Consider the following 9824-nt stretch of genomic DNA (forward strand, 5'->3'; position numbering starts at 1 on the left):
TCTCTGCACGAAACAGTTTTCATTCCCCTGCACGGCATGTGCCCGGAGCTGGTCTCATTCTGGTAATGTCTGGGCTCGTCGCCACAAAAGAATAAAATCGACTGGCTTGGCTAGGCTTTTAAAATTCATTTTTTAGTACAAATGTGAGCTTTAACGCCATTCTGCATTTGAGACGCAATAGCGATGTGGACAGGGTGGACAGCGGTGTGAGATGCCCTTGTGAATGCTCCCGGTTCTGGCTGTGCGTTAAAGCAAAAGCATCGATCTTGCGAATTATCCGCGGTGCGGCGAAATACACTTCTTTGAATATTATTCCATCGGTGGATTAAAGCAGCGTTATTTCAGGCTTTATTAAGACTTTCAAGAAAAATAGCTACTTTGATTTCTCTATGAACAACTTCTTTGGTATGAAATTTTTAACAGAATTACTGACGTATAAAGCCGTTTTCTGAAAGCTGGATTTTGGATGGTGTTTTATTTTGCGTAACAAAGTAAGGTGTGCCAATTATTTTTAGCACTGTTGTTGCCTTGGTGTGTTTGATTCTTGATTGCTTGGTTTGTTGCTGACAGCTATTGATTTTGTACTTAATGCAGCAGAAACATTTCGGTATGCTGCTAGCTGTGTAAGAGTTATTTTTGGCACACGTATCGGCAGATTTAAAAGAAGCTGATTGTAATCTTGCACAGGTTTTGTATTGGCATTACCCCAGGTGTTTACTGACTAGCAACTGCTGATTTTTCACTCCAATATCAGTGGATTTTTTTTTTCTCCCTGTACTTTAAGGGTAGTTGACTAAAAGATAATTTGTAACAATATGTTTACTCAAATATTTCATGAAGATTTTCACATGCTCTTCCAGTTTTAAATCTAGTCTCAAGTAGACAGGATTGTACAGCTTTGGGGCTTTTGAATATCAGCTCTCAAGCCTGCGTTCTGTGCGTCACTTTATATAGGGTTCTGCTCCATAGGTCATGTTTCTCACTGCAGTCAGTCCTGAGCCATGTAGTCAGTCTGTCACCGAAATTCGGGATTAATAGAAAACTCCTTAACACCGATTTAGCATTAAGAAGCAGGCATTTCCTTTTATTGCAGCGCTGGGTGTCAGGAGGATAGTTCCTCTAATCAGGCACCCCTAACGCTGGTTCTCTTGTCATATTTATACACAAATGTTACAAAGATTACAAAGTGGTATGCTCCCCGTTACAATAATTGGTTCATATTTCTTCGCCTAGTATGCAAACTAGAACGCATGCTCAGTTCCTTTCTCCGCCTCTATCTTTTAAGTAGGTGGGATAATTTGGGTAGGGGGCTTATGGGTCAGTGGTCGTGGGGACCCTGGCCCAAATTACCTTTCCCCTAGTTTCTCAATACTTCCATGTTGGTAATTGTTTGCTATATGCCTCAGGAAGGTAAGGATGCTGCTGGAGGCAATTAATGTCCTCCCTTTCTGAAAAGTACATACCTAAGGACCTTGAAGTGTCTTGTAGCTCCTCCTTTTTCTCATGATGTGTAGCAGGTGCTCATTCTAAGAATCATTAGCCTTCTACCTAAAGTAGCAATGAATAGTTTCTTATCACATATAAGTAGGCCTTCGTTACAGGCCTCTTTTTTGCTCCAAGTCCATTCATGTATTATTTATCTCTTATTTGTATGGTTTCTGCATACCTTGTATCTCAGTATTCCTCAGTTGATTTATCATCACAACAGCCCTGTGATATAGAAAAATATATTAATCCCATTATACTGGTAAAGGTTTTAACAGTTTTGGGTTTTTTTGATTAGCAGCATGGCTTTTACTGTCAGTAAACTAACTAGGATTACACCCACAACACAATTCTAGAGGCAGATAGGTGGGTTCAGTGTCCGTATGGAAAGGTAATGGCACAGGTAATATACGCTCTCCTGGGTGATCAACAACTGCAGCTGACTGAGTCAGGTGCCTGAACAAACACCTCTAAGGATACCATACACTAAGGATCTTCACCAGTTGCTGGAAGGGGTTTAGATATGACAGGGATCTCAACTGAGACATAACTTCAATGTGCCTTCAAGCTTAGGATCCCTAACCCTTCGGTAAGTAAACAAGTTCCTGTCATTTGAGACCAAGGCGTGTCCTGGCACGGCTGGCAAGAAGGTCCAGCTGTGGAAGGGGTTAAACCGGCTGGAAGAGGGAACACCAGGGTGAAGTGTGCCTTGGAGGTGAGATAAGAAGCAGCCAGGTCTTGCAGCCCTCCTGGGACGCAGTGGAGCTCAGGGGCTCCCGCTGGGCAGCAGAGCAGGGCTGGGGATGGACCCCTGGGTCCCAATGCGGGTGAGGAATTGGGTCCTGCCCTGTCTGTGCAGACTCCTTGCAGAATCGCTTGCGGTGGTAGGACTCTGCCCCGTGCATTGCTCATTATTTTATATATATCCTTAAGCACAGATGTGTTCAATTCACCTCAAGGGCTACAGTAAAAAATCCCCAATGCTGCTAAGTATTTGGAAAAAGAGGGATATGAACAATAGCAAGGTTGTCTGTCAAAGCCTGAACCACTTGAACCTGGAGTTTCAAAGTTGTTTACCTAAGAAATGACAATAGCAGTGTCTGTTAGGTGCATCTAGCATTTTTAACCTTTCTTACAGAAGGAAATACAGCATCTCCCTTTTTTATCTTCTCAAACTCTTTTCTAATAACTCTAATATTCCTTACTTATTATTCCTCTGTTTACTTTTACTACGGTATAAAATATAAACTGTGCAGTCCCTTGCATTGTTAGACTAGAATCCTCTCTCTTATGCTAATCATGAGAATACCTGATGTTTATTGCTGAATTGTATAAATTAGCAAGTGTGGTGGGTTGAACCTGGCTGGAGGCAGGTGCCCACCAGAGCCGCTCCATGACTCCCACTCCTTAACTAGACAGGGAAGAGAAAATATAACCAAAGGCTGGTGGGTCGAGATAAGGACAGGGAGAGATTATTCACCAATTACTGTCACGGGAAAAACAGACTCAGAGAAAAAAATCATCTAATTTATTACCAAGCAAAACAGTAGAGCAATGAGAAACCCAAATCTTAAAACATCTCCCCCCACCCCTCCCATCTTCCCAGGCTTAACTTTACTCCCAAAGTCTCCATCTCCTCCCCCTCAGTGGCACAGGGGGACAGGGAATGGGGGTTGCGGTCAGTTCATCACACGGCGTCTCTGCTGCTCCTTCCTCCTCAGGGGGAGGACTCCTAACACTCTTCCGCTGCTCCAGCATGGAGTCCCTCCCATGGGGGACAGTCCTCCACCAACTTCTCCAATGTGAGTCCTTCCCAGTTCTTCACCAACTGCTCCAGTGTGGGTCCCTTCCATGGGGTGCAGACCTTCAGGAGCAGACTGCTCCAGCGTGGGGTCCCCCACGGGGTCACAAGTCCTGCCAGCAAACCTGCTCCAGTGTGGGGTCCTCTCTCCATGGGGCTACAGGTCCTGCCAGGAGCTTGCTCCAGCGTGGGCTTCCCACGGGCCACAGCCTCCTTCAGGTGCCTCCACCTGCTCCGGCATGGGGTCCTCCATGGGCTGCAGGTGGAATCTCTACATCCCCTCATCCTTCCTCCATGGGCTGCAGGGGGACAGCCTGCTTCACCATGGTCTTCACCACGGGCTGCAGGGGGATCTCTGCTCCGGTGCCTGGAGCACCTCCTGCCCCTCCTTCTGCACTGACCTTGGTGTCTGCAGAGTTTCTTACATCTTCTCACTCCTCTCTCTGGCTGCAAAAACTCCCACTAGGTTGGTTTCTTTCCTTCTTAACTCTGTTATCCCAGAGGCGCTACCACTGTCGCTGCTGGGCTTGGCCTTGGCCAGTGGTAGGTCCGTCCTGGAGCTGGCTGGCACTGGCTCTGTTGGACCTAGGGGAAGTTCCTAGCAGCTTCTCGCAGAAGCGACCACTGTAGCCTCCCCTGCTACCAAAACCTTGCCACGCAAACCCAATACAGCAAGTAAACACAATAAGAATATTACATCACAAAATACATTTAATTCCTTAAAGTTAGCAATTCTAATCTAGGCTAAAGTGTTATTTTTTTTAGTAGTATTTACGAATTTTTTAAAGTTCGGGGGTTTTTTAATCCTTAGGAACAAACTCTATTCTAGCATTTGCTAGTGAACCGTTATTTTAGAAATGGAAAACAATGTTATGCGGGGATTGATGTAGTGCAAGTTACTGAGGCTACTGCTGTGAAAGAACATTTTAAAATTCAATTAAAATATTTTCAGGTATATTTGTAGCTTGTCTGATTACTGGGTATCACAAACATTATTTCATTTCAAATTTTCAATCTTTTCTTAATTATAAGGCCATATCTGCTCAAAGTCTTGGGGGCTTTTAATTTGATTACAATATGTAAACACATCAAATAATTTTTTTAATGTCATAAGAAGGTACTGAGTTACATGTCTATGACTATCTAATGTGAACTGTAAAGAAAAAGAAGGAGCAGGCATACAGGGCTTGAGAACAAATAAAACCCACTCTGTTGCATCCAGTAATCATTTTGGCTTGTAGGGCTTTCTGAACAATAAGGAAGTCACTGCAAAGCTCAGAAGATAGCTTCTGCGTCATGTCTTAGAAGAAAGGTCCTCGTCCTGACTTTTTTTCAAAGTATGATGAATTTTGGTTTAGGGTTTTTCAGGACTATCTGCTTTAAGGAACAAGTACTTACTTAGACAACTGTGCTTTAACTTGTGTGAAATAGAAATGAGTTAATCATTAAAAGAAATACAGTGCAGTAAGGGCCATCTATGTGTAAAGGAAACATCCAGGACATTTTAGCACTAAATCAATTTTAGTCATCATAGTGAAATATGCTTATCAGGATGCAAACCGGAGGATGGTTGGTGTAGGAGGGGGTGGGTGGGACTGTGCAAACTGGTGAAGGAGTGGTGGGGGGAGGGAGCTGGGGAAGAGGGGGGGGCAAAGGAGGAGCAGACGGGAAGCAGAGCAGAAGGGACCAGCCATGGGTGAAATGCGGCAGCCAGTCCCCTCCTCCGACGAGCCCTGCCCCTGATCACCACAGTCTGTCCTATCTTCTATCCGCTTATTACATCTGGTTTACCTACCTCTTAAAACCTTGTCTTAACTATCTGTCATGGTTTTACCCCAGCCGGCAGCTGAGCACCACGCAGCCGCTTGCTCACTCCCCCACAGCAGGATGGGGGAGAGAATCAGAAGAGTCACAGTGAGAAAACCCATGGGTTGAGATAAAGACAGTTCAATAAGTAAAGCAAAAGCCACACGTGCAAGCAAAGCAAAGCAAGGAATTCATTCCCCACTTCCCATGGGCAGGCAGGTGTTCAGCCATCTCCAGGACAGCAGGGCTCCATCACGCGTAATGGTGACTTGGGAAGACAAACACCATCACTCCAAATGTTGCTGTCCTGCCACCATCCTTCCTCTACCCCAAGCCCCTTATAAGCTGAGCATGATGTCATATGGTATGGAATGTCCCCTTGGTCAGTTGGGGTCAGCTGTCCCTGCTGTGTCCCCTCCCAAATCTTTGTGCAGCCCCAGCCATCCCGCTGGTGGGGTGGTGTGAGGAGCAGAAAAGGCCTTGGCTCTGTGTAAGCCCTGCTCAGCAACAACAGAAACATCTCTGTGTAACAAAAACATCTCTATATTATCAACACTGTTTCAGCACAAATCCTAAACATAGCCCCAGACTGGCTACTCCGAAGAAAATTAACTCCACTTCAGCCAAAACCAGCACACTACCTCTCTGTGTAACCTCACATCCCGATGGTCTGCACCCCCCTAAACTGTCTGTGCGTGGGGTGTGCATGGGTGTTCACCAGCAAACTTCAGGTTGGACCAGCTGGTGAGCCAGCAGGCCTCAGGTCTGGGCTGGGGTATCAGGCGGGCAGGGGTCTGTGCTGGTACCCGGGGGGACCCACGAGTGTGGGGTGCCTGTGGGACGAGTGTGCGAGCGCTGCCTGTTTGCAGCAAGCACCGAGCTGGACCAGCCTGCGGATCCTGGACCCGTGGGATGGGTCAGAGGGCCAGAATCCGGACAGGGGTCCTGGGTGGCAGAGGGGCCATGTTGGTGCTTAGGGGACCCGAGCATTGGTGTGTGCCTGCTTGAGTGACCATCGGTCTGTGCCAGCCCCGGAGGAGGAGGGGGCATGGCTGTGGGTGTTGGTGCGTGATGGGGGTTCCGTGCGTGCGTGCTGCTGGCAGCAGTGACTTGGCAGTGGCAGGCTGTGTGACCAGCTGTGCCTGTGCATCCTCTGTGTGTTCTGTGTCTGTGTGTGCCTCTGGAACACGTGCTCAGCTTGACTGCTGGTTTGACCAGAAAAGGGGAAAGCAGCATCTCTGTCCCTCATCCTGGGCAGAGACCCCAGGTCCCCAGGGGGGTCCTGGGCTGGATTTGCTGAAGGCAGCGGCAGGTCCTGACATCCCTTGACATCCCACTCTGCTGCCCTGTTTGCAGAACTCCTTCACCTCTGCCTGAGTGCACAGCTCCCACAGAGGAGGATCATCTCATCTGCAGCACCAACCTTGCTTAGTCACCTACTTTCCTGAGCAGAGTTTCTTGGCCCCTTTGCTCCCTGCTGCAATGTTGGATGAAATACATACGTGCTCTTCTCTGGGCATCAGCAGGGAGCGGAACAGCATGGATGACATGCAGTGAACAGCCTTCTGCATCAGCTTCTTCTGCAAAGTGGGGAAAGGCCAAGGTGGCATAGAGGTGGCAGCAGTGACTCCCCCGGGTCTAGGAGGGACAGCTACGGGACATGACATTGTGACTTCAGAGCAGCCCCAGCTCAGAGACTGGCAGTCATTTTTCCTCTCCAAATTCACATTCCTTTGCCCTTCCTGAACATTGCACTCAGAGCTTACTTCTGTGTTCTCCGTCCCCTCTGCACCGGGCCAAGCGCTCACAGCACAAGCACCTCAACCATACCCAAACACATAGAATCATAGAATTATAGAATCTTAAGGTTGGAAAAGACCTCCAAGATCATCAAGTCCAACTCTCAACCCAACATCACCATGTCTACTAAACTTTGTCCTGAAGTGTCACGTGCACATGTTTTTTTAAACACCTCCAGGGATGGTGACTCCACCACCTCTCTGGGCAGCCTGTTCCCCACTCTTCTAGTGAAGAAATTTTTCCTAATATCCAGTCTAAACCTCCCCTGAAGCAACTTGAGACCATTTCCTCTCGTCCTTTCGCTAGTTACTTGAGAGAAGAGACCAACACCCACCTCACTACAGCCTCCTTTGAGGTAGTTGTAGAGAGCAATCAGGTCTCCTCTCAGCCTCCTCTCATCCAGGCTAAACAGCCCCAGTTCCCTCAGCTGCTCCTCATAAGACTTGTGCTCCAGTCCCTTGATCAGCTTCATTGCCCTTCTCTGGACACACTCCAGCACCTCGCTGCGCACCAGCCTGCACTGCCCATCCCAGCCGCAGCCCCCTGTGCCACCACAGCAGGCGAACGTCCTGCTCATGCATCCCCTAGCAGCTCCTTGGGTCCTCCTCTGGATCCTCCTGCAGGTGAACATGGCTCTCCTAGCAGGAGCTTGACCAGGACGGTGACCCAGGACACCCCTCTCCCTCCCCAGTGAACCCATCAGGCTAAGACACATGCACAGACTGGCCAGAGTCCCACAGCACATGCACGTGCCAGCCTCCAGCAGACCTGCTGTCCTGTGCCTGACCTCCCAGGGAGGCACCACTGGAGAAGTTTGGCTTTTGCTATCACTGAGTGCAAGTGTGAGGAGGGAGGAGAGGACAGGCATGTCCATCCAAGCATGGTTATTGTCTTGCCAGCTTTGAGAATGGGTTTGAAGATGCTTTTCTGCAGAGACAGTGAGTGCAAGACTGCCACTGCTCCAAAAGACTCCTTCTCAGTTGTTTTTGAAGCAGAAAGAGGAGAGTCACTGGTGAGGATGGCACTGGCACTCACATGCACAGAGCAGAAGAGATGTGCGGTCCATCCCCTCAACCACCGGTGCACTCCAGGAGATCACCGTCAATGTGGTCCAGCTCTGGTTCCCTGCAGCCCCTCTGCCAGGCAGGCACTCAGCTGGGACAGATCCAAACCATCAGCCAGCACAACGCCCCAGCTGCACTGCCTGGAGACCAACCCCATCCTGGGGGCCCGAACCACCAAGCTTTTGGTTATCGGCTGAGTGCACTCACCTGCTGCACTGTAGAGCCCTTGGGTGGAGGCATCCTGGGGCACAGCGTGGGGACAGTCCCTGGTGCTGCGGGTGGGGAGGGTCCCTTGGCCAGCCCACACCCCCAGCCCCCAGGAGAGAGGAAGCCATCCTTCACACCACCCCAGGGGTGCTGGTGGGCAGAGGGGCGCAGGGGGAGGCCCCGTGCCTGGGTGAGGGTTTGCAGGCATTCCAAGCCCAAAAGCCCCTCTTTGCCTCCCATGTCCCTGCCACCGCCCCCCCCTTGCCATCGGAGCCCAAAGCATCTCACCCACGGGAGGGCATTTGCCTGGCCCCTTCCCGGCTCCCGCTGCTGCAGTCGGGGACAGATGTGACACACACAGGGGTGTTGCACTGGGTGGCAGAGGCAGTGCAGTAAGAGGGATATGCTCCTCTCCATTGCCCCACTCATGGTGGCACAGACATGGAAGGGGCAGCGCTCTACGGTGCAGCCCTGTGCCAGGACCAGTCCCCAGCTGAGACACAATCCCAACTTCCCCCATCCCAGCCTGCATCCTCGCAGGAGGCGTCAAATGCTGCTGTCTGAATGGCCTGCCCCCAGCATGTACTGGTGCACGGGGTTACCTCCCTAGGCACTGGACTTTGCACTTTGAGACTTTGCAAATGTAAGAAAAAGCTTTTTTTTCCTGTGAGCATGATCAAGTGTCAGACGTGGCTGCCCAGAGAAGTTGTGGATTCTCAGTCCTTGGAGATATTTGAAACCTGATAAGACATGACCTAGGCAACATGCTCTAGCTGACCTGGCTGGAGCAGGGAGTTTTATCCCTTCCCAGCCCAACTATTCTGTGATTTTGTGTTTCTGTGAATCCTTCTCCAGGCACCTTCAGGCATGCCTGGCTTGTCTACGTGGTTACAGGAACAAACTGCTGCCTATTCGTGCCAAAGTCCCCTTGCGACAGAACTGATCCTTAACCCTGTCACTACACATGCAGAACAGCAAGGCAGGAGGAGGAAGGACCTGGACATGTATTTACAGGGATTTACTGGGAGCCCAAGGGACATAAAAGAAGAGGACATGTCTGCAGCTCAGGGAAGTCTTCCTTTGCCACTCTGATGTTTGTCGTGAACTGAAAACCGGACCCCAGAAAGAGTTCCTGGGTGCCATCCCTAGGGATTGTCTGGCACTAGGAGTGTCCAGAGATTGGCACAGGCTGCAGGAAGGGAGCAAAATGTCACAACCTGAGGAGATCCCTGAGTCAGGCCCTTTATGCAAAACCAGAAAAATTTCTCCTGGATAAAAGCATAGATAAACAAAAGAGACAGAAGCAACCTCCTTTGAAGCTGTCAGATCAGAACTATCAAAATCTTCATCAGTGAGCCCTGGGAACAGGAACAACAGCTGCTCTTATATACAAAGCTCTCAGACACTTCAAGAAGGAGGACCTACACTCATACCCTCAGCACTGTTCTCTGCCTCCTTACCCTAACTCCCTCTGCCCTCTGCTCCCCTCCCACCCTAACAGAGATCCAGACAGGATCCCTTCAAGCTGCTGTCATGCCTGAGCAGAACTCAGTTCCCAGCAGCATCTCCCACCCTCATCACAACAGTCAGCCAAGACTGCAGCGACATCCCAGCCAAACACACTGGTAACCCCTTTTTGGCATTAAAGGGAAGATCTATAA

Source organism: Grus americana, chromosome 27, assembly GCF_028858705.1.
Source record: "Grus americana isolate bGruAme1 chromosome 27, bGruAme1.mat, whole genome shotgun sequence".
Classification (NCBI taxonomy): Eukaryota; Metazoa; Chordata; class Aves; order Gruiformes; family Gruidae; genus Grus; species Grus americana.